The following is a 27,217-nucleotide window of genomic DNA, read 5'->3' as shown; positions in this document are numbered from 1 at the left end:
TTTTAAAAAGGCATTTATACTAAAGTAATCTCATAATGTTTCCACTTAAAACGTTTTATTTCCATATTGTAGCTACAACGAGGCTTTTACAACTTGAAATTATATGCTAGTTGTTAAGAACGGAGTTTTAAATAAAAAAATGTCTACGAAGCAGAGATTAAACTATTAGAATATTAAACACTTCCTTTAACATTGTGATATCCGTAACGGAAGCAATGTGATACTTTTCCTCCGATAATGTAACTATTATAATGAATAGGCTACAGAAATATATTTTCCTTGATTTAACGTTTTTAACCCTTTGACGGAGATAGAACATCAGTATTCTTTTTCTATAATTTTTTTATTCTTAGATAAATACACTATTTTTATTTTATTATTATTATTATTACTTGAAGAATAAGTTAAAATTAACAAACCTCTGATTCGTACGTTTCATAATTTGTAGCCAAAACACACATTTCTTAGTTTATAAGGATATTTTTTCTTAATTCTCATTATGATACATGCATGGTTGCTACTTAATATTAATAATTAGCATTAATAAACGCTTTTAAAAAGCAAAATCAAATATTTATTGATAGTATAAGCGTACTCGTAACTTGCTATAATCACGTACATTTCGTTTCGATGATCTACTAATTTCTTTTTTTTTGTTATAATGCTGATCAAACAGACACAACCGCTGTTGCCATTCCTAACGTACAAATATATGCACTTACATATACCGATATCATTACGTTATGAGGCCGCATTAAAACATTTTTAAATTTTTCTTTTTTTTTCTCGACGGTGATAATTGATCAAAGCATGATTCATGCACAATATCAGTGATTAGTAGAGATATGATCTAAAACTGATACTTGAAGCACTATTTTAAGAACAAAATCATTACGTTAAAACAATTTATTGCATTTATGACAGATTTTGTCATAATCGAATAAACGTCAAAATGCTAAAAGTGTTTTAAAGCTGAATGGGTATTTACGTTTTCAAAACGCAAAGAAAATGCTGAAAAGCAATTTAATCATTATGATCATTAATAAAAAGTTTTTTATTTTTTATTTAGCTTTGCGCATTGCATATACTTAGTTATTTTGGCTTATTTGTAAACTTTAATAAATTTTTATTTTAAGTTAATGAAATAACAGAATATTTTCACTTATTTGTTTTAAGAAAAAGATATTTAAAAAAAATACAGTTTATTTACTAAATAACTAAAATGTGTTCTAAAAATGTATTTACATCAACCAAAAATGTCATTTATTTTATTTCAAATCAAGAAAATTTTTAAATTTGTAAAAAGATTGTTTTAACATATTAAATATTTGTATTTATCAGAACCATAAAATAATATTTGTGTTATTTTTGAATTTTTAAAGATTTTTAGCAGTAGAACGTGTTTAACAAGTTGTCAAAGCAATATAATATTTCGACTAATAGTAAATAAAATGAAAGAAAAGATTGAAGTAAAATGAAAAAAAATATTTATAAAATTTATTTAAAAGAAATAAAAAAATATTTACTTAAATATCAAAGTTGAGAAGCACATAAATTTTTTTTTTACCAATACCGTTGTTATAAACTGTTTTTAACACTTTAGAATCTTCTACAAACTATTTTAATGACCTTCAAATATTTATACTATTCTGGTTTAAACTAGAACTGAGTAAGTGAATCAGTTCAACGTAAATAGCTTATTGTTTCTTGAAAATAGACTGTCATAAAATCAAAATTTTTGTTCGTGAAGGGTTCTATTTGTTTTAGATACGATATTTGTCACTTGCAATTACAATATAAAGAAATATCTTGACGTAATTTATCGTAAGAAATTCAGAAAAAGAGAAAACAAAACCCTCTAAAAATGCAATTCCAAACGAATTTCAGTTTTTTAGAATTTTTTTCTTCACTTCGTTTTTTAAACATTCTATAAAGAATAAAAATATTTGAACTTCATAAAACACGTCAAAAAATAACAATCTTTTTATTTTCACAACATTGTTTAAAAAAACTTATGATTTTTTATTCTTCTTTCTCTATTAACAGCTGATTAGCTTCGTTCCTTAAGGTATCCGACTATGTGTAAAAACTTTCCTTCGGCCATTTTTAGGTAAAAATAAGGCATTTTTTGCATATATGCTAAACACTGTAAAAACATTTTGATCACCTGAAACAAAAAATTCTTTGAGGATTTTATTTATAAGCCTATCAGCTGTGTTTTGAACTATTATCTTAGAAACAAGTGCATATGCTACTAAATCAAATAGGTATCAATGTAGTAAGAAAGGCAAATTTTTAAAAATTTTCTCGCTTGTCTTTGCGAAAAAACATGTATAAAAAATGAAATTTCACTTTTTTCATTTTAGTCTCTTGTTCAAAACATGTGTGTTATTACCATAAACACTCATGAAAAATTGTGCGCAATTATTTTAAAAACAACATGGGATATCGTGTTTAAAGTTGTGTAAAATCTGAAAATAACCTGATTTTGAAATGAACGCATTTAAAGACTTAAAGTCGCTAGTCTATCCAGTGATATCACCTTGTACAAAAACAGTCTATTAAATAGTAAATAATTAAGTACAAACAAAAGTAAAGTATTTTTAGAAAGCTAAAAGTACTTCTTCTTCTTCAGCACGACAGCCCCTTACAGGCCTTGGCTGCCTCAACCACGCGTAGCCTCCAACGCCTCCTATCCATGGCGACTTTTTTCCAGTTGTATATAGTTAAGCTAAAAGTACAGGGATTCAAAATTTAAAATAAACTCAATTTCAAAAATCTTGCTGAAAATCATGTTTTTGCACTAGTCAGATATTTTAAAAATTCGTGTAAATGAATATTTATCAATAAATAGTTTTTATTGCTTATTATTACTTCTAATGATCGTAAAAGAAAGTCGTTAGTCTCAAATGTTTTTCCAGTACTTTTATTTAAAATAATAAATTACATTTTAGGAATTGCCCATTTACTATAACGAATGGTTCATTTTGATTTCCTTGAAATATTAAATTTTATTTCTATTGGCAACTCCCTTTTTTCAATACAGTTGCTAAATAGAAATATTTTTGTAGCAAACTGTTTTAGATATTACATTTTTGACAAACTAATAGCTGTTTCACTAATTAAACATATTTTTTTCGTGGAAGAAGAAAAGAATGCAGTGATTATCTTCAATAGAAGTAATTACATTAAAAAAGATATTAGTTTAATGTAACAAAAAATGAAAAACGTACTTAATTACTTCCCTTACTAATTTTTTCGAAAAAAAAAATGCAAAAAATCATAATATTGTTTCATTTTATTAATAAATACAAAGAACTAAAACAAAACATAATACGCAAGTTTAAAGCAAAAATTTTAATTTTTTTTATGTGTCAAAATGATTTAGTTTATCATCAGTTTACTATCTCGAGTTATCTCGAGCAAATGATAAAAAGTTAAGGACAACACATAGTGATACTTTCTAAAAGTCAGTGAAGTGAGACGCCATTTTTTTTCTACGTAAATTCAGCAAGTATAGTACATACAATAGCACAAAACACATGTTTAGTCCCACAATTCAACAGCAAAACTCTCAAACTGAGCAAATTTCCAATCACAGCATATTATTATTATTATTATTTTGCTTCTGACAGAGTAAAAACGCAATAAAGCAGAACATAGGGGAGAGTGGGGTCAATTGTAACAGGGTACGATTGTAACAGAGCAAAAATTTCCAGTGTCGGGTTCTAGATTTAGTTCCTAGGTGACGCACAAGGTGTATTTAATAAATCTACATGTACACCCCTGCTGGCAACCATTTTTATGTACTTTTGAAAGAATTACATCACAAAAGATATTTTAACAATACGTAAGAACTTTTTTTGGTATTAGAATTTTATATTGTAACAAAGTAATTTTGTTTAAACAAATAAAAATTATTAACCGAATATGTAAGGGGACACCTTAATTAACGTTTCAATAAAAAAAATTAGTTTTGTTAATTAACTAGCATTGTTTTTAACAAATGAGGATGAAATGGCTTCTTGGGGACGATTGTAAGAATAAGTAAAGGGACGATTGTAACAGCTGAAAATAAATAATCTTATGTTTACAAACCATTACTTAACTCTTTAAGAACCACCAATAGTTTCCTATATCATTTATATTATGTTGCATGTGCATTATTTCATTTGTCACCTTTCACAGCATAAATTAAAATTTTTAACCCCTTAAAGTTAAAAGTTTAACCCTTTAGGTCTCTGCTGATTATCATTTCTGCTCCTAAAATATCACTACTATTTTGATCAATAAAAAAATCTATCACAACTATGATAATATGTATAATTAACTATGTTTTAGTTGAATTTATGAACTGTTACCATTGACCCCGTAAGTGGGGACAATTGTAACAAGTGCACGACTGTCAAAAATTGTTAATAACTAATATAATAACATTTAAAATAAGGTATTTTTTTTTTTTTTAGTAGAGGATAGTCTACTTTACTCGTCTGTCAATTAATACTATATTATAATATATTGGATTGTTCAAAATAGTTAAGTAAAAAATTTACAATTGACCCCACTCTTCCCTACACACAAATTCAGCTACACTCGAATTTTCTCAGAACAATGAATATTTGCAATAAATATATACCAGAGTTGACTCGGAATAATCAGGGAAGCGGTTAATAGCTGAAATGCTAAATTTAATATTTTATTCACATGTATTTACTTCAAGAAGAATTTATGAGGTATATTGTATTGACAAAAATGTATCAAAGCAGATATTATTCTTGGAAAAAGCTCATTTGTTTTATTTCTGAAACATCCGGTTATTTGCAATAAAATAAAATTAATGTACAGAATGTAGAAGCGACTAAATAAATTTTTGGAAAACTTATTAAATTATTTGCCAAACACAGTTATCTGAATTTTTGAAATTGTTTTTCAAGGGCGACCCATACACTTATTGAAATTTTTTTTTTATTTAATTTAATATTTTATAAATTTAAAGTAGCAGTTAAGGAATCGCTCGACTAATATTAATGTCTGAAAAAGAATTAAATAAATTTTGAACACAACTTTTGTTTTTGTAAATGTGTAATTATCGCATTTAAATCGTGGTGACTCAAAGGATAGAGAGTTCGCCTCCCAATAAGGTGACCAGGATTCGATTCCCAGACGTGGCTGGTTGATACGAATGCTACTCCCGGCTCCCACCGACAGCAAACCTGAGGTAAAATTTCCTGTGTGGTAGACGGATCATGGGTTAAAATCTAATCATGGGAGGTTTTTGTGGTTTTCCTCTCCAAGTAACGCAAATGCCGGTCAGTTCTATCAAGAACTCCTCCATGAAGCTTAGTTTGTCTAGATGCTTGATTCAGAAGCTTTCTTGTCCTCTGGGTTGGTTTCAAAATTTCTAGGCTATGGAGTTGAACATTGACAGTAGTAAATTCAGAATTGGGTCTGCTACTCAACGTTGGTTACAGTGGCGTAGTTTTGGAGAGGGTAGTAGGATGTAGATATGAAAAATTTTTATTGCTCATTTTTTGTAATTTAAACATGAAAAAAACAGTAAGTTTTATTTACTGCGCATAAGCTGCAAGTAAATAGAACTCATAAAATAAGTTCAAAATGTAGAGTAAACATGGAAAAAATTACAGAACAATAAAAAAAGAGAAAAAGAAAAAAACAATAAAAATCCGGAAAAAAGATAGTCTTTTCATCAGCTCACACGATTATATCCGCAAAAAGGAGTGCTTTCTAATATTATATCGACATAGCCAAAGCAAAAATACATCAATACAACAGAGTGAGGAGCACTAAAAAATGTTTTTGAAGCAAAATAGAATAGTAACCCGTATAGGTATTACGTATAAACAGAAAATAAAATGTAAAGAAAAAGCAGAACAAAGCATAAAACGAAATCTATAAATCGAGAAGCGAATTCAAATGAACTTATAACAACGGGAAATTTTTAAGAATGATTTAAAAATGAGAAGGATTGAAAAAAGATTTTTTTCAAGACTTTTATTTTCTTTTTCTCTTTTTTTCACTTTTGTTCTGTAATTTTTTCCATGTTTTCTCTGCATGTCTTTTTCTCCATGTTATACATTAACATGAATAAAATGTATTACTATGTTTACAAAAAGTTAAAAATTTTGCATTTCGGAGAGTGAATAAATAAATATGACTTGAATTTTTTTTACCAAATATATATTTTTATTTTTAAATTTTTCAAAATGCATTCTTTAAAACAACAACAAGAAAATTCAGATCCACACAGAATAAAATATTACCATACAGTAATACTCTTCTAATTCTTTTTGAAAAAAAAAAAATATTAAAATTGGGTAAATGACGCATAGTTTAAATGTTATCAAATGGATATCATTGACTCACGCAAGTTCAAAAAATGGTTTCTTTTAAGGCATTAATTAAGATAGTACAGGTCAAAGAAGTCAGATAAGACAACAGTTCTTTTCTCGGTCAACTGATCAAGAAATCATCTTTCTTTAGTTTACTATGTTTAGTCTAAAGGAGGTGTTGACATACATTTTTCAGAGTTTATACGTTTGTTAAAAGATAAAAAATCGCTCCGATGCCAGAACTGTGCAAACTCAAAATCTTTAATGACAAGACATAAACTTTGAAGCATTTACCTAAATAAATGTAGAGTATGACATCAGATTTTCCTTTCATGAGCAGATGCTTACAGATTTTCCGAATTTTCGTTCATAAATTATTTGTGTTATTAAAACGTCGGATTGGGTCGTATTAATAAAATTACATCAAGTTTAATAGTTTTGTCAGATTTCGTATTAAAACTGTGTTTTGTTTTAGCATCATTTTTTCCCTTCATGAATTACTCTTTAAATTTCATCGTTAGAGCTACATTGGTAAATATAGCAATTAAGAGGTGAATATAGTTTTGAAAAGAATGGAAGGGATTATCAAATTTACAGATATTGATTGAAAAACAATGACTAGCTTAATATAAAAAATTTAATGTTACGAATGCAGGATTTACGATACTGAAACACAGCTACTTCAACTTTTAAAATTCATGTCAAGAAAATGACATGCGCTTCATGTAAGGTTTGATTCTTTAGAAATATGATTTATAAATGATTTTCCAGAAATCTTCACTTTTGCTCACCTTATATATTTTTTATATCAAAGGTTTATCGCAAAAGAATAATGTACGAAAATATAAAAAATTAATTAATTTTGCTAAGTAAGAAACCTGTATTAGATGTACACATGAAGAAGAAAAAGCTGATAAAAATCTAAAGAAAATCTGAGATTTAAACTATTAAAAAAAACAACATAATTCTGACATTAGAAACTAAGTTTATCGGAAATTCTAGTTTTCAAGGTTATGCTTCTTATTTAGTAGAAAATATAAACAGAAAAGTAAATTTTAGAAAAAAAAAAAGAATTTTATGCCATGTTATAAGGTATCCTGATAAAATTACCAAATTTTACCATATTTACCAAGCTTTATCACACATTATTTTATAGTTCATTTTACCATAAATCATAACCAAAGTGCTTTCGTTAAGATTTCTGAGCTCTTTGATGTCTTCATAGAGCTAGAAACACTATAAATTTTACCATATTCTAATAATTTTGACTATACTTTCTTTCTCAATGCAAAGCAATCGCATAGTTTTGATTTTGAAGATGTGTGTTTTTTACACATGTAACTAATAACAAATGTAACTTAATAAAGATATGCTTAATAATGAAACAACGCAAGTGGAGTGAGGTAGTGTTAATAAGGAAAGGGCTAAAGAGTAATAAAACTTAAAAAAACTGAAGAAATAAAAATAAATTCTAAATTAAACTCAGGCAAACTTCTAGAGAATGCTATAGTTTTTTTTTTATTCATTAAGAAGTTTACAGTTTTTCATATTTAGATTTCAGAAGCAGGGATGGGACAGATAATGGATGTCTTAAATAAATTAAACAATGTTCAAGTGTCTTTTTCGACTTTGAATAAGTTTTGAACATATAAGATGTCTCAAATCATACACAAATCAGGATACTTAATCTCAAAGTTATACTTTATTATGGAGATAAAATACTTATCATTGTGTGGACCCAATCATCGGTAAAATCCATTAATTTATAAATTGATATCTCGGAAAAATTATTAACATTAAAATGGTTTGATAAAGTAAAACTTTAAAATGCTGCTTCAATGAGCAAGCAAAAGTCAGTAGTCTATGTAATAAAAAAGAAAAGCAGAGATAGATAGGTCGTGTAGTGAGATTACTAGAAAAGTTTAAGGTAAGATGGGCTTTGATCTATACTCCCTAAAACAGCAAACACCAAAGGGTGGTCTGCGGTCGATTGGTAGTTCATGAGAGAATTGTTTACGTATGTGAAAGAGCTACCGACGAAATAGGAATTTTGTTTTGCATTAGACAAACAATACTCCTTCCCTTTAATGTGAACACACACTTATTTAATATTATTACTACTTTTATTAATTGTAAGCTAACTTAAATTATTATCACCATTTGACTTTTAGTTTTCATCCTTTGTCGTCACGTTAAATTAAAATTTTATTGAACATATTCAGAGTGTTAATTTGAAAACTTACCAATAACTTTTTATTAGTACAAATTTCAAAAATCGTTGAAACGCTCCAATGTTATTTTTGAGTAAGTTAATTACTAACCATATTTAAATTACTCTTTCAAACAATAGACTAAAAAAAGGGTTAGATTTGAAATTTAATAAATATTAAACATTGAATAAGGGAACCTTTTGTTTTCAAAAAGAAATGAGGTGGTAGTCCGCGAAATTAAATATTTTTTATTAGGTTGTTCGTTAGGATCAGAAGATTGTCAACTCTATTGTGTAAAATGTGATTGTCCGCGAGATTACGAGATTAAATATTTCTTTTCCTTGGTGGTCCGTAAAAAAAAGATTTGCAAACGCTTCCCTATGGCATAAAAAGTGATTGTCCGCCAGATTAAATATTTTTTACTAGGTTGACCGTTAGGATCAAAAGATTGTCAACTCTATGGTATAAAAGATGATTGTCCTCGAGATTAAATAAATAAAAATAGATAAGTTAAGAAACGGTAGAAAAAAATTCTTATGTAAAATATAGAATTTTTTAAATATTTACTTTTTTAAAAACTAATTTCTTTTTAACTTGACACTGCAATTAAATGTATTTAAAAAAAAAAATAAACAAAAGTAACATATAATTTTCCCCCCAACTTTTAGGAGCATTATTATACCGCATAGCAAGGTTCGTGGACTCTCACACGTTAGCACTATGAAATCATAAAAAAGTTCCCCAACGGTATTAAATAAGTTTATGGTGAAAATAGTCGGAATTGTGAGTCAGGCAATAAAGAAAAGACTTGCGCATCCTCAATGAGTGTCACCATTTTTTACTTTTTTGTGCGTAATTTAATTAGGAGCCGACACTTAGATAAGAGCAGCTTCCGAAAATGGGTCTCACTCAGCTCATTAAGTCGGCTGATGACTTATTCAAAGAACAGGGGTGACAAATTAATTTTTTTATCAATCAAAGGAAAAAGTAAGCTCAAAGAATGCTTTGATAAGTGAGACTGAATTTAAAAATTGATGTACTCTAAGGAAGATATATATGCTTGTTTTTAAGACTTTTTATTATATTTTAACACTGCCTTTTGAAAGGCCAAGCACAAATCTTCGATAAAAAGAAGACTAACTAGTTTATCAAATTAAAATGCATAATTCTGTGCTACATTCTGAAAAAAGTATAACTTGGCGTAAAAAGTTGAGACTAATACCATTAAAACATGTTTTACTGTCGAAGAAATAAAGGAAAGTAAAAGCTGATTGATGAAAAGCCATAAAAGTAAGCCTTACAATTAGTTGATAAAGCTAAAATTAATTCATTTTTTTTCTACAATCCGAAAGACAGCATATGTAAGAACGAGAAACAAATCAAATGTGCATAGTAACGTGCGAAATTGAACTGTTTTTTTTTTTGTTTTTTTTTTTAAATTAAAATTTAGTCATATCATCCTATACTCAAGTTCATAATGGTAAATTTTGAACTGTAATATTATTCAACTGACGAAAGGTTTCTGCATTCTAGGTATTAGTGTCGATCAGTGCTTCAGGGTTTTACCTGAAAGTCCCAGTTCAAATGACACGAGCAGCTGTAACCCTAGAATCTGGAATAAAAGCAGAAAGAAAGAGGTGACAAAACTGCTTATGTTTTTCAACTTGGCTTTACATTTTAACGATCTGAAAATTAACATAAAATATTTCTGTCAAAAACATAATATAGATTCCAGTAGAAGCTTAACATCCAAATTGAATTTAAATTTGTGGCTTCAAAAACGTATCTTAATGAATAGTTTTAAAACTAAACAGAAATTAAATTTTAAATTTGTAGCTTTAAAGATGTGTTTTTATGAATAGTTTTAAAATTAAACCCTATAGTTCCTCAATGATTGTAATTAGAGAGGTGATATTAAGTACTGCAAATTAAAACTAGAGAATATTTTTATAAATGCTCTATGGACATATGTATAGTAGTTTTGTTCTGTCAACTAGGAGCAGTAATAATTTGAATCATTTAAAACATTACGTCAAGAACACTTACGGAATGCTAAAATTTAAAAGTAAAAGTTATTTTTTTAAAGAAAAAGGAAAGGTGGTAACTTAGCTACTAACGAAAGCTTTCATAACTGGAAAAGTCTGATTTTACCAAAAAGGTGAAAACATAAAGATTTAACTTCTCTTTGTTTCTCCAAAACCGTTGTTCCCATTTTCTTTCGACTATGGAACCCTATTTGAAAGACCTAAGAACTCTAAAGGAAAGCGAAAGATTTCGGCTGAGCTCCAACCTTATAAATTAAAATAATAATCACAATCATAAATATATTTATCACTAAAAGACTACTATATTTTGAAAATATTTAATAAGTGGAACAGACGTAAAATATTTTCAGTGGTAGACGGATCATTGGTAAGAGTCCCCTTGCAGTCAGACTAACCGTGGTAGGTTTTCTTCTCGATGTAATGCAAATGCGGGTTAATTCCATTAAAAAGTCCTCCACGAAAGCAAATTTCTCCCAATACTTGATCCAAGATTTTCCTTGTCTTCTGGATTGAGTTCAAAATTACAAGGCCACGGAATTGACTATTAGTCGTCTTAAACTCAAAAAATTGGGTCGGCTGTTCAACGACGGTAATAAAATTAGAGGGTCAAATTTTCTTCATTAATAATCTTAAATAAGTCCTGGAGTTGCATTTAGTCAAATTATGAATTTGTTTTTGGTTTATTTATGCTAAAAAGGAAGAAAATATAAGCAGAATTATAGTTTTCGTTGCAGTGGAATCGAAAACAAGAGCTGCTACAAAGGTTATAATTATTTGTTTGTTAATAAATATTTCTTTAGAACGAATTTAGTTATTTTATTTAGACTTTAAGAGCGTGATAAATAATATTGATGCAATTTTTAATGCATGCATATTCTTTTCATAATTTATTCAATGCACTGTTAAATTTATTCTTAGAATAATTATACTTTTTAAAGAAATTTTGCTTTCCTTTTTTCAGTAGCATTTTACTTTTTGAATAATTAAGAACTGAAATATAAAGTAAATAATAGGTTACAAAATTGTTCGAAAAAGGTTCTAAATCTCAAAACCCCAAGGTACCATGGAACACCTTTTGGAAACTGATGTACCAGAACCATTCTTGGCATGATTTTTATAATTCTAAAAATCTAAGTTCTAGAATAGAAACAAACGAAATTAACAAAACTTGTTTCCTATTCTTGAACTATGAACTTTTATTATGAATACTATTAGTGATGTTTGTAAGTGCAATCCTTTGTATAATACAAATGTTAATGTGTTTTCGTGAACGCAAGATTACTTGAAATGGAGGAGAAGAACATAAATAAGTAAGCTATATTTTGTGAGATACTTTAGGTTAAAGCATTATTTCTTTAGAATTCCCTAAACGTGATTTTTGAGTTCATTCAGATATAAAGGTGAACTTATAATTACTAGGGTGAATTTGTTGCTGAAAAATGTATTCTTATGGTTAGTTTTCAAAACAATCCCTGTAGTTTTTCGATGATTGTAATTATAAAGTTATTATTAGATATAGTAAATTAAAACTAACCAAGTTGTTATTTTTTTAAAAAATTACTTTAAAATGGATGCAAATAGGCTTTCTCCGTAAGGATAATGGTTTTTTCTCTACTTGCAACAGAGTATAGCATATCTTTATCCAGCGCCTTTTATGTTGATTTTTAAAGATGACAAAATGAAGTGAAGTCAATTGCAGTGCGAAATCTTTTACCGAACTTTTTAACTTATAAAAATTTACGCCAATGCTTATGAAAATTTTAACTTATAAAAATTTACTCTTAAAAATATGTAAAAAGGGAGAATTCAGTAATTTTGATAATTTTCATCTACGTAGTAAAATCTTATCAAATTAGTGATTTTAAAAAAACTCTTGATAAATTTAAGTATATTTATAATATTTTTCTATTCCAAAACAAAGATAATTCTTTATGGCAAAATGGCATAATTAGATTAAAATTATAACTTCTCATTAAAATGTAAGGCACTTGAACTGCATGCTGTACATTGATTTTGATAATATTCATCAAGGTGTAAAAGTATTTCAAAACATTTGCATTTTTTACTGAAGTTTGATAAGTTTAAAAGTATTTAAGCTATTTAACTGTTCTAAAGTCCAGATAATAATGGGGAACAATATTTTTTCTAGTTGCATGAGATTTTTTTAAACAAATACCTTCCAATCTCTGGTTTCAAATCTCCAATCGGTTTCTCACTCCAAGCTACAGTTTTTTTTGTTTAAATGTCATTTTTAGCCCATTTTTTGACAAAATGTGGATGTTTAAAAACGTAACATATAACAGGGGGTCGCGTAAATTCTGCAACAAATTCCTAGAAGAGTGAGGGCACATAACCAGAATTTACTTGCATAGGAATCCAGAAATTTATCATACAATAGCTAAGGGGCTTCCCTATTATGAACTGTTACTACGCTGGCTTTTGAATAGGTCATAATAAAGAAGCGTTCCTAGCTACGTTGAAATTAGTTCCTTTAAACGCCTTACGTAAAGAATCGTTGAGTAAGCCAATACGACGACATTTTCGGGCTTGGGTTCCTACGCAATTTTAATCCTGATGGTGTGCTGTGACTTCAGTGGAAGTTTGCCTTAACATCTACGTGATCACCTGCTACATATAACGTTTTTAAACTTCTATATTTCGATAAAAATCTGCTAAATATGTCATTAGAAAAAAATCTGTAACTTTAGGAGCACACCTAATTTCAGATTTAAATACCGCACACCTGAATTAGTTCTTTGCGGCTAGATGGTATGCATGGTTTAAAAATTGTAGCCTCTTTTCAATGTTTTAAGCACTTGAAATGTTTGTTTTTCTAAGTTTTTCATGGCAAAAAAGAGTCAAAAGACTCTACTGAGAAGCATTAATTTTATCTTTGCAGCAAGTTTAAACAGTAGGGGAGAGTGGGGTAAATTGTAACAGGGTACGATTGTAACAGAGCAAAAATTTCGAGTGTCGGGTTCTAGATTTGGTTCCTAGGGGGAGCACAAGATGTATTTAATAAATTTACATGTACAACCCTGCTGGCAACCATTTTTATGTACTTTTGAAAGAGTTTCATCACAAAAGATATTTTCACGCTACGTAAGTACTTTTTTTGGTATTAGAATATTATATTGTAACAAAGTAATTTTGTTTAAAAAAATAAAAATTATTAACCGAATATGTAAGTGGACACCTTAATTAACATTTCAATAAAAAAATATTAGTTTTGTTAACTAACTAGCATTGTTTTTAACAAAGGAAGCTGAAATGGCATCTTGGGGACGATTGTAACAATAAGTAAAGGGACGATTGTAACAGCTGTAAATAAATAATCTTATGTTTACAAACCATTACTTAACTCTTTAAGTACCACCAATAGTTTCCAGATCTTTTATATTATGTTGCAAGTGCATTATTTTATTTGTCACCATTCACAGCATAAATTAAAATTTTAACCCCTTGAAGTTAAAAGTTTAACCCCTTAGGTCTCTGCTCATTATTAGTTTTACTCCTAAAATATTACTACTATTTTGATCAATAAAAAATATATCACAACTGTGATAATATGTATAATTAACTATGTTTTAGTTGAATTTTTGAACTGTTACAATTGACCCCGTAAGTGGGGACAATTGTAACAAGTGCACGACTGTCAAAAATTGTTAATAACTAATATAATAACATTTAAAATAAGGTATTGATTTTTTTTTCAAGTGGAGGATAGTCTACTTTACTCGTCTGTCAATTAATGCTAATAATATATTGGATTTTTTGTTAGTTAAAAATAGTTAAGTGAAAAATGTTACAATTGACCCCACTCTCCCCTACTACCACTTAAATTCCCTGAATTTTTAATTTGATAGTATAGAATCAAATTTGAGGATTTATAACAATACAATTTAATACATAAAAACAACTTCTGACGTAAATTCAATGGATTATTTCGTCATTTGTATTGCATTAAGCATCCATACATGTATAACTTTACGTCATTTGAAATCTTTATTTTTCATCAGACAAATAATTTATTCCAATGAAACAATGTCTGTGAACGGCCTTCCGAATTACTTCCGACAGAGTCACAAGCATTTTCTTTTTAATTCCGGTGTTGTCAGCTTAGCATCCGTTTTTCCTACACACTGGAAAGCACGCGTAAAGCAACTGTGCCAAAGGTATTGTAATGAAAACCCACGAGATCTTGTTTCGATTTCGAAGAGATTGAAAACCACAGTGTAAGGGGAATTGGTTAATTGTTCCCGAAGGTTAATTGCGTCACGTTGTTTGTTCTGATTTGCTTAAATGCAAAATTCTCCAAAATTAGTAGATTTAGTCGAAAATCAATAAGAGTAAATACGAGAATAGTGATCGATGGGTTTGCAATGAAATATATTTACACCTCTTTCTTGAAGAGAAAAAAATCCCAGACAATTATGACAACTTTCAAATTTACTTCATTTTGAAACTTAGTTTTCGGTGGAATTAACCGTTTGACGCAGAATTTTTATTAAACATATATTTCAAAGTCTTTCATTATTTTGTATTAATTCTGATCAAAATAAATCAAAATATAGTATATTTAGCATTTTAATATTTCATGTTTAAGGAAATAGAGCATGATACACCAGTGTCTTTTTTTGCGATGAAAGTAAAGTCGTCCAAACACGACTCACTTCTAAACAATATTTTTTTAAATTTGCATACTTATTTGCAGTTATTTAACTCTAAAATAAACAGTTATCCCTCATTGAAATTTTATTAATTTATACGATTAAGTTTTAAAAAATTTGTAAATGAAAATAAAATGAAAAAAATTAAAAAAAAAAAGAATAAAATGAAAAAAAAATCAAACTACTTTTTTGGACTTTTTTAATATAAGTATAATTCTGATAATCTAACAGATTTTTTGTTATCTATTTGAATGTCTTTTATAATTAAAAAATTCCAAAATATATTTTTTTGCATATAATTAGAGTGTCAAAAAAAATAAATAAATAAAAGGGACACCGGTGTCCCCTCTGAGTCAAAGGGTTAATCTTTTATTTACAACGTCAATACTTCAATTTTGTTTTGCTATAAGTTTGAAACTGTATAATTTGTAGCTTATTTTTAAACAAATAATTACTTTATGGAAGTTTCATAGAATGATTTCTAAAATTAACTTTCAAACTATAGAGAAACAAGTTTTAAAAGAATTTTCACATTTTTTGTCGCTCAAAAAACAAGCGATTGCTTTTTGTTTTTTTAAATAACGGTTTGGATATCTCGAGAGCTAATAATCATAAAATGATTAAATGCCAAGATTCACACCCCCTTTAGGTTGTTCGAAGCATTTGTGAGGTATTAAAAGTATTTTTTTCTAATATTATTTGCCTACTTGACAATTCATCGCCATGACGTCTAAATAGTGCTCAGGAACTGGAGATAAATAGTTGACCTTTAAAATACAGCACAAATAAAACCTAATTTGGTTATTAAATGAATTTACTATCTTAAATTATATAAATAAAAATAAAGGCATCATCTAAGAACTCATATATATATATATATATAGTTACATGAACTATCGTTATATTATATTTAAAATTTTTGTGAAATATTTAAAGAAAAGGTCTATATTGTGTTTCAATAATAATGTTTCTCAAAATAATTCCGTTTAAATAATACATGAGCACAAAATGGAAAACGTAAATAAACATTTAATGACGGAAGATAAAATCACGAAGGTTAACAATATGTTCGACAACAAAAAAATAGATAACTCAAAAAACTAGCCAGTTGGGGCTTCATTTATCTCTAAGTTTAATTTTTGTTTGTATTGATTTCGGGAAAATCATTTTCCATTACAGCAGAACCCGCTACAAGCTTAGAAAACCGTACTCTTTTTTAAGGATATAATTAGCTAAACGTTTTTCTTTTTTCTTTTCTTTTTTGCAGCATTTTCCTCATTTTCCTCGCCAAATAGAGGTGAAATATTCCGTATTTTTACCTGTAATTTTTTGCTCGCAAGTGCTTTTTGTACGACTTTTGCTTCACTTTAATTGCTTTTATACTCATTTTGTAGAATGTTTCTCTACATCGCAAATGTAGAGAGTTAATATAAAGGTTAAATGAACATTATGGCTCTAACGTATACGGTGAAAAGTTTCTGCTGAAATGCCGTGCTTTATGATAATGACATTTCTGACAAAAAAGAAATAACAACATAGTTCTGGCTCTTAAAATTAAAATATATGATATATAAACCATTCATTTGGTAATTTTTCCATTCATATGATAACAGTTAAACGGAAATTATGGTTATGGTTCTTATTACTGCACATTTATTAAAAAATACAAAATTGAAAAGTAAATTTAGCCAAATAAATGGATTTTATGCCATGCGTAGAGGTATCATGATAAAATTACCAAATTTTATCGCATTTATAAAATTTTGTGAGACATTTTAAAACCATATCATAAAATCATATTTTGTTGCTAATTTTACCAAAATCATTACCAAAACGATTCGGTAAAAAATACCGAGTTATTTGGTGTCCTCTTAGAAACAAAAATATGGTAAACTTTACTATATTCTGGTAGTTTTGAAATTTTTTTCTCAGTGTACGCCATAGAAACGGGATTTAAAACTTGGCCACTTATTTTAATTTTAAACCTACATGCATTCAAATTATGAAACAAGAATCCTAATCGCTGTGTACGGTTAATGTGACCACCAAAAATTTTGGAGAATTTTTACAACATATTTTAGCACTGAGAGTAAAGGATTAGTTTCTTGTATGTTTTTTTATAAACTAATAAAAAACAAATAATAATTAATACACGAAGTTTCATCTTGGCCTGTTAAGATCAAACATGTTAGTCAATTTACATTCACCAGTAAATAAACAAATCTTATGGAGAAAAAAATATGTAGTTAAACAACTTAATATAACAAAACAGATTATAACTTTATTAGGTATTATTTCAAATAAATTTTCCACAATAAAGTAAATAAATGTTATCTTTGTACATATCTGACAACAAATGATTAAACAGAGAAGCCATTTTACAGGTGATTTTGAAAACAAAATACCTTCAAATAGCAGTTCAAACATATAAAATGTGTAATCTTCATTTTATTACCGTTCGGTCGCTCATAGCAAATATACCTGGTCCTTCTGTTCAACTTAAAACATGCGTTCTAGTACCTAACATCTAGCACTAGCACTTGACTCAGCACTGTTCTAGCACTTGACTCATCTGCATTTTCAAATATAAATTTTACAAGCAATTAAGAACTTATTAAACATTACACCATTCGTTCGTTTCTTGATTGAAAATTTCATTCAATTCAGAAATGTACAAATATGAAATATCAGTAGACATGTTTCAAGCGCTTCAAAAATAGGCACCCATTTTCAAGACTTGCAAGACGTGAATGTAAAGAAACAAAAAAGATTTGAAATAATAGAAATAAACACCCCCTTATCTCAGTACTTGATTATGCTACGGTGCTTTAAAAAAAATAAAACGTAATTTCAATAACTATATTTTGAATTCTCTTTTTCACAGTGAGAAAAATAAGACCATTACATGCAATTAATTTCACTTCAAGCATATAAATACAAACACTCACCTTATAATTTTTTCAACGAAAACAAGGTGTTGCAGAGATAATAACAGATTCAAAAATTTTTCCAGAGAAGTCTATTTGACCAGGAAATCCAAAATTTTGCTAGATGACTTCTTATTGTTTGGCAGTAAGCTATTTGTTACCAATCAATCTAAAAAAAAAACTTTCAAATTCTTATTTTTAATCAATATATATGAAATGTTCCTTCACTGGGTAGTGTTCCTTCACTGGTTGGTTTACCCTATATCAGGTGTAGTGTTTTTTCGGATAATTATTTTGAAGGAATATAAAATGTCAAGAATTTTAAATTGTAATCAAGATAAATTTCGGTGGACCAGTTACTTGACATGTCAAATCAAACTGAAGATGCAGCACTGAGGAAAAAAAATTACAAAAATATGGTTAAAACTAGCAGAATTTTGTGAAATTTATTGTGTTTCCGGCTCTATGGGTATACCAAAAAGCTCGGTAGTTTTAACCGCTTTGATAATGATTTTGGCAAAATTAACAATAAAATATAGTTTCATAAAATGTGACAAAATTTGGTAAATGGTAATTTTTTTAAAAAAAATTTTATGTTGATACCCTTTAAAGCATAAAAAACATCTGTACTGCTAAATTTACTTTTCAGTTTTGAATTTTTTCTAAATGTCTAGAAGTTATAACCATAACTTTGAAAACTAGAATTTCCAGTAAACCATTACCACATGCACAGAAAAAATAATGGTTTAAATACGGCTTATTTAGGTTTTATTAACCAGAAATATGTATTTTTTTTAATTATTTATTTACTTTTACCAGCAACGTAGTACAGAACGATGATTTCACCAGACTTTTGTTCTCCGTATGGTGCGTCTATTTTGGTCAGTGGGCCGTAGATTGGAGTTATTATAATGATTGGAACACTAATTAATGATTACTAATTAAGTATTGAAACTTATCAACGAACTAGGACATAATTGCCTGGAGAGGGGAGTTCAAAAGTTTGGGAATAAATTAGTGAGTTTGGCTTATCTGAACTTACATAAATAATCTTTTTCCTTTATTTATTATTTTTTTTAGAGAGAGACAAATATTACAGCATTTTCTTATTGACAATTTTTTCAAATCTTTACTCCAAGACGCATTTTGAAAAATATTCACATAATTAAACTCAAATAAATAAATAAAATAAAATGGAATAAATCTTTGCAACAACTTTGATTCAAAAATACTTAAGCAATAAATTATTACAACCAAGCGTCTGGACACATGTTTTGAAACAATTAAAAACAACAACCATTGTCCGTTGCTTTTGTTCAATACCTAAACTTTGAAACAAAAGATGCGGAAAAATCTTTTTAGTCCATCTTTTTCAGTTCTCGTTCTCAAATGACAGTAAAATATTCGTTCTTTTTAATCTGTCAGGAATTGTACCATTCGCCCACCTGTCGTCGGATCAAACAATCGAGGTGCCAGCTGTCTTTAGATTCTTCTAGGAATCTAAACACTGTGTAGACGTCTAAAAAGTTTATTTAAAGAATTCAATGACATGTCGCTGACCCCCGACATACGACGCCTAAGAATTTTGTTGACCTGAGAATATTTATCATAAACTGTTGGTATATGTTAATTATTTCTCATGAATTTACTATCTAATCGTTACAATTGGTTTTTAAAATAATCAGAAAATGTCAAACTATTCAAATAGAACATAACTTTAAACTTCCACAAAGAATTAGAAAATTTCTCTCAAAATACAGAAAGAAAAACAAGAACATACATCATTACATAAGTTCCTGAACAGACATTTTTAATAGATTTTTTCGTTAACGGAATTATGGAAAATGCCGTTTTTTACTTGTGCTCTCGCCTAAAGAAACTTTAACATTTGTAATTAATTTAATAAGTCGATAGATATTCATTAGTTGCGGTGGGTAGAGTCTTCGCTTGCTTTGTCCGGAGTTCGATTCTCCGTGCTATACTGCAGATTTTTGCTTTCATAATTTGGATTTTATTATAATTATTTTAATTATTTTATTATAATTATTTTTGGATTTTATTTATAATGATTTAGAGCTCGAAAAAAAATTATGTTACTAATTTTATACTTTTGATTCCTGACAAACTATTTCCAATAGATTCGCATGTTCTTATTACTTACTTAATAAAACTAAGAACTTTTCAAAGTAGTGTTTTCCTTTGGTATAAGTAATATAGTAATGGGATTTTCTTTTTAAATTCTTGGAATATTTTTTAAACACTTTTTTAGTCATTGGTTCAAAACAGATTTATAATATCGGTATCTGGAATTTTAAAATGGTGCATAGTTGTTCAACGTTTTTATGAGGCGTTAAATTGAACAATACTTTTGTATAAGTTGAACCAAATTATTACCTAATAAATTTTAAGAATTGCGATAATATGCCATCTTAACTCCATATTAAATTACGATAATACAGTTCAACTTTAACATCATATTTTTGCAGTGTGGATACAAAAACAGAAAAAAAGATACCTGAAAATTATAATAAAGCTAAATATAAAGAGAAAAAAATTATTATTAGCCAGTGGAACTAAAATTTGCAGCCTATAATTTAGAAATCACAAATTCTAAAGAGAAAAAATTATAATTAGCCAGTGGAACTAAAATTTGTAGCCTATGATTTAGAAATCAAAAATTCTAAAGAGAAAAAATTATAATTAGCCAGTGGAACTGAAATGTGCAGCCTATAATTTAGAAATCAAAAATTCTAAAAAAAAAAATTGTAATTAGCCAGTGGAACTAAAATGTGCAGCCTGTAATTTAGAAATCAAAAATTCTAAAGAGAAAAAATTATAATTAGCCAGTGGAACTGAAATGTGCAGCCTATAATTTAGAAATCAAAAATTCTAAAGAAAAAAAATTGTAATTAGCCAGTGGAACTAAAATGTGCAGCCTGTAATTTAGAAATCAAAAATTCTAAAGAGAAAAAATTATAATTAGCCAGTGGAACTGAAATGTGCAGCCTATAATTTAGAAATCAAAAATTCTAAAGAAAAAAAATTATAATTAGCCAGTGGAACTAAAATGTGCAGCCTGTAATTTAGAAATCAAAAATTCTAAAGAGAAAAAATTATAATTAGCCAGTGGAACTGAAATGTGCAGCCTATAATTTAGAAATCAAAAATTCTAAAGAAAAAAAATTGTAATTAGCCAGTGGAACTAAAATGTGTAGCCTGTAATTTAGAAATCAAAAATTCTAAAGAGAAAAAATTATAATTAGCCAGTGGAACTAAAATTTGCAGCCTAGTTTCTGGGTAAATTTCTCCACAGTGAAAAAAATCATTGAAACTATCAGAATATGGTAAAATATACAGCGTTTCTAGCTCTATAGAAACATCTAATACCACGATAAATTTTACCGAAACCCTTAGGTAATGATTTTTGTAAAACTAACAGTAAAATATCGTTTTACAATTTGTGTTTAAATTTGGAAAATGTGATTAAATTTGGTAATTTTATCATGATACCTAAGAGAATGGCATAAAAACCACTTATTCGGTTAAATTTACTTTCCAGTTTCGTATTTCATACTACATGTAAGGTAATAAGGACTAAAAAATTTTGAACACCAGAATTTCCGTTCATCCTTTATAATAACGAACAGGAAAATTACCATATGAATGGCTTATAGTACCGTATACTTTTGGTTTTGTAACTAGTATTATGATATTTTTAAATCAGATGTCTTTACCGTGCTGTACGGTACTTTTACCAGAACTTCGTGTGGTTACTAGGAGTAAATAAATCAAATATAATGGTACAGGAAAATTCAAAAATCAAAGATAACAATACTAAATTATTACTTTTATTTATGAGAAAAGCTCGAATATTTTTGGTGAAGCTTTTATCACGATATGTAAAAAAAAAAAAAAAAAAAAAAAAAATCCCACACAATCCGAACGGATGAGTCATTTAAATTATTACAAATGATTCAGTGTATGATAATATTTTTGTCAAGCTTCATATTTTTTAAAAATTTTATTTATTTATTTATTTTGTAATGATGTGATTTCTTAGTCACACTACGAAGTGAAAAACATAGGGTTAAAATCTGTGTATGAATTACTAAAATTTCCTAAGAATATTTATCCATAGAATACTTATCTTATTGTTTATTATTTCATTGTATTCTTGTGGTTGAATTATTTAAGTATGTATAGGATTAGACTGTAATGAAAACGCCTTGAAAATTTAGTTATTTAATTCATTCTGGTTTATTTCTTTATCAGGATTGTAATGCGGGGGTTTTCAAACTTCCTGTATTTAATTTTCGGAAGACTTTTTGAATACTGTAGATATTTTTGTTTTGATTTGCTTAATGTACTTTCATGTAATTAAAAATTTAAAAATTTAGATTTTGTTTTTCAGCTTTCTTTTTGCTTAAATTGTTTACACAAAGTAAATACTGAAATAAATTATACTTAAATAACATTTTAAACGACTATCACAGTGCAGCAAAAGTGATTACACAACAAATAATTAACATTTTGGACGAATTCTGAAGTATAATAACGAAGCCAAGCTGTTGAATACACAGAGTAACAACGTATATGATGATATAGGATAAAATGTGCAACATATGCTCATAAAAAAGTTTCTTTTTTAAATTTTTATTAATAAGGTAATGATTAACTTCAAGGGAAAATTGCAATCTGAAATTTTCTGCTGGAAATAAATTATACATTATTTGAAAACTTTAACCATGGCCTTTGAAATATTTTAATTTTGATATATATATAAAACTTTCCTAATAAATTACAAAAAGTTGATTATCCATAGGGATGTAATGCATGTTTATATTAACAATTGTGATATATTTTTGTGTTTGATTTTAATGTTTATAAACAATGTTTTATTTTTAGTTTATTTTCCATTATTTTTTTATTAAAAAGTATTAACTGTTACATTCTTGATTATTTATAGTGTTATTGTTTTTATTATTGTTCTTAGAATTTTGTCAATATTTTTACAAGTGTAACATATTTTTTTGATTAATAATAAAACGACTATAAAATCTGTATAGGAAACAAACATAAAATAGAATATATTGCATAGTTGCGAATACGCCACATTTCATAGGAATGATTGCAAAACACGTGTGTCAACAATCTGGACTTATGGCTTAAAGATTCCATTTTTTTTTTCTCAACACACGCGACAAAGTTATAAAGCGGCTTTGATAAGATGAAAAGTAACTCAGGAAATTGGAAGAAAGTGAGAGAAAAAAAGAAAGGAAGAAAAAGAGAAAAGGAAAGGAAAAAAAAGGAAACGGAATATAAGAGACTTGTATAAGCAAAGAATGCACTGCAAAGAAGACAATTCTCATCTCAAGAGTATAAGAATACATTGAAAATTCGAATATTCTTTCTGGTGAGAACAATAATAATGTGATAATCCAAACAATTTTTTTTCTTTTTACTTCAGGAAGGCTCTCCCCAGCCAAAAGAAAAACATTCGCCTATCAATTAAACAAAAATACTTTAAAAAAATAAATTAATTGTATACGTTATTTTTTAAATTATCAAAGCCAACAGTATGTTTATAAATAAAGACATATATCACAGGCTAAATTGCGATAACAGGTAATAACCAGTTAAGTAACTAGGAGTAGCACAGTGGTTAGAGAATCAGACTCCAGTCCGGGGTTCAGTTCTCGACTCCGCTAAGATTCACCAAGTACATGCGATATAAATGCTCGTGAAATCTGTGGAATCGACAGTCCTTTGGTTGGTCGAAGAGCAGTACTATGGGTAACAGGGATCTTGAGAAAATTCCATTCCCCTTCAGATTTATGTCTAAAATAAGAAAGTGGCCTCGCAGTGGTGCTGCTATTTATTCGTGGGCTCTGAGTTAAGGAGTAGTTTCACCCTTGCGGTGTTCTCGTGTAAAACGAAAGGCGCACCTTCCTAATCTTTTTCGCAAAAGGCCAATGGCAGGCAAGCTTGACTTGTTCAAGTGTTATTTGAAACAATAACAACTAGAAGGGGGTATATTTAAAATTACTGATTCAACAAGAACATTTTGAAGAAGTTTTGTGAATTTGATTCCAACACTCTTTCTATAATGAAATAATATATTTTTTTCGGACTTGTTTCTTAGATTTATTTTAAATGCCATCAGTAATATAGAACGTAGTATAAAGATAATAAAAAATGTGGGTTTGGTCAAAAGCTAAAAAAAAAAAAGAAAAAAAAACTTTTATAGTTAGAGGGCTGTCAGAGAAAATTTTTTGAAAAGATAGTGGATCTTGTTACGCAACATAATAGGAAAGATGAAAGTTTAAAAAATTTCGAATGCTTCTTTTTTAAAATTTTCAATGTTTTTTTCTTCTTAATAGTAAAAAAATCTCAGATCCCCTTCGCGTACTATCACGTACTAAAGCCTTTACGTCACTAGACACATACTGTCTGAGAACCACTATAATAGAACGTTTTATTTTTAAATTTCTGCTTGTTGATTTTTATACATATAAGCGTTATAATTTAGGTTCTTCATTTATTTATGGAGTAAATTTATTTCAATTTAAAATTTTTGCACAGTTTTACGTTCAGTTGTTTTAAAAATGTTTGTGAGTAATCACTTTTTTTAGGTTCAATAATACAGGAAAAACGTCACGGTGAAGACTTTTCTAGCTACTGAAATTTTCCAAAGTCAACACATGAAAAGTTAGTCTCATTGAAAGGAATATAATATATCTAAAATTTTCCACTGAAATAATTGATCTAGACCTAGATAAATCAAAATTTGAATAAAAGAATTTTAACTGCGTCTAGAGGTCTGTTATTGTATTTAAATAATCTGAAATTAAAAGTAAATTATATATATATATATATATATATATTTGGAAAAATAAATGCCCACAAAATAAAGAACAAAAAAAAAAAACACTTGACAATCAAGGTTTGTAAAATTAACTGTGATTAAAATACAGTTAGACAAAGTCAGATTTCGCACTTCAAGGTATTTGAAACATTTGCAAACCTATGAAGTTAGACACAAAATGACACAACAAAGTTAAACCTAGCAGGTGATTAATCAAATCGCACAAGTTCCCTTGTTTTCTGAAGACTTTAACCCTTTCAGTTCACACTTTAATTCCAACAAGAACACTCAATTAAATGCTCTATCTTTAGAACTTAACAAATGTACCTCTTGTTTTTAGCAAGCACAGAAAGATATTCTTTTTTTAGGTATCAATCACAATTAGTCTTTTTGGAACATGTTTTGTGAAAGGATCTCTTTCATGTCCAACAGGTAGGAATCGGATAAAGAATTTGAGTTAATTCCAATTTAGTTTTTGGATGCATTAGTTGAGACAACTTGTGCCACCTCTGATTTAAAAAGGTGAAACAAAACATAGAAAAGTAACTCTTTACATTTTTCATGATCAAGAGTGAAGTACGGATAATTAATTACCTAAAAATTAAATAAAAGGTAAGTAAGAAAGAAAAAAAAGCGGCATTTTTAAATAAAATATTACTTTGCTTGACTCATTTTTACATTTTAAAAATAGAATATAAACATAAAATTAACTATTCATCCAGTTGCAAGAGCAATAAATCCAAGTCAGTATTTATTGCCCTTGCAATAATGCATAAATGCAAATGCACAAATGATATAATGTATGCAAGTAACATGCGCACCCTTCTTCCATTTTACGAAAGATGCAAAGATAAACGTAGGTAACTCAGACCCATCTTTCTTAAGTAAAATACAAGAACACGCCTGATAGGTAGGTAACAGTTGACGTAGGCTCTTTTACCAACTTACAAAAAGTGTACGAATAAAAAATTGGAAGTAGATAACCTGAGAAACCAGACATTTAAGACCATAGGCACAAGCTCCTTTTTAAGAAAAAACACTTAATTTGCGGGTATTTTTATTCTAAATTTCAAATTTTTATTAAATATTTTAATTACTCCAAATGCATGTTTATCATCCAGTTAGAACACAAATTTCACATTATAAAAGTGAAAGCTTTATTTAATTTTGAAGCTTTAAAATTTTAATCTTTAATTTTGATTAAAAATAATTCTTAAGAGTATTGAAACTGATAAAGAAAATGACCCTTTAGAGAAAATAATTAAGAAAAAATTATTATTGAAAACTTATATAAGCTAGATGTTCTCAAAAAACTTGCATTGTATCGCTTTTATTAGATCCATTAAATTAATTTGAAACAGTATTTCCGAGGAAAATTATCCAATTATTTAAAATATTCTTTCATTTCATTTCCTTTTTTATAAGAAAATAAGAAAAATAATAATTAAAATGAACTTTTAAAAATTTAAACAACCTTTTAAGTAATGGTCAATCACAAGTACAACTTTTATTTCCTCCGGAAATAACACTCGAGTTTTATTCAAATGAAATGATTTCACCAATGGAGGAAAACTTTGGCGTGAAAGAAATTTGATCTGATATTCAATTCAAAATGGTTGTTCATCAGTGCAGATGAGTCATCTTTTCATCACCATTCAAGATGAATACTTTGTGTCAGAGGAAACCCTTTTCTTCAGCTTATGACATAAATTGACAGTAATAAATGACTTATCTTTTTCTTTTTCTCTGAAAATCGGAAGTGGCTACTCACATGTTCCATCGGAAATTATTTTGTCGCCAAATGTTTCTCGCCAAGATGAGAATTTGCCCGTTATTGTTTCAAGAAGTGTTTATAATCACAACTTGATATTTTGATAGTTGCGTGTTTCCGAAATAATCATATCAACGAATTTGATGTTAAGTCCATTTAAATTGTTTGTCAATTAAAAACCAATTTCAATTAAAGTTATAAATAAACGGAAATCGTGTTTCATCCTTCTCGTGTATGAAATTTATCCTATATTAATTATAATATTATTTGCTTAAATCATTTATGAATAGTAGTTTTTACACAACGTTTTGAAAAACGATTAATACTTAGGGTCTACAGATGTTTAAAATTTCGTCTAAAATTTAGTTTGGAATTTAAT

The 27,217-nt window shown here is 28.0% G+C and overlaps 1 protein-coding gene across 2 annotated transcripts in view; it reads left to right on the top strand.

Moving 5' to 3' along the window:
- The window catches only part of Tg (Transglutaminase), a 90,641-nt gene that overhangs the window by 5,533 nt on the left and 57,891 nt on the right, over positions 1-27,217 (top strand). The window contains exon 3 of one of the 2 annotated variants that reach the window (XM_087161418.1): positions 10,094-10,197. The exons of the other annotated variant lie outside the window; for it this stretch is intronic. The gene's annotated coding sequence lies outside the window, so the exon portion shown is untranslated. The remainder of the gene's footprint in view (positions 1-10,093; positions 10,198-27,217) is intronic. 2 annotated transcript variants of the gene reach the window in all.

Source organism: Parasteatoda tepidariorum, chromosome 4, assembly GCF_982258835.1.
Source record: "Parasteatoda tepidariorum strain Cologne lab strain chromosome 4, Ptep-v5.0, whole genome shotgun sequence".
Classification (NCBI taxonomy): domain Eukaryota; kingdom Metazoa; phylum Arthropoda; class Arachnida; order Araneae; family Theridiidae; genus Parasteatoda; species Parasteatoda tepidariorum.
Note: the sequence above shows the minus strand (reverse complement) of the source record. Positions and strands in the feature narration are given on the sequence as shown.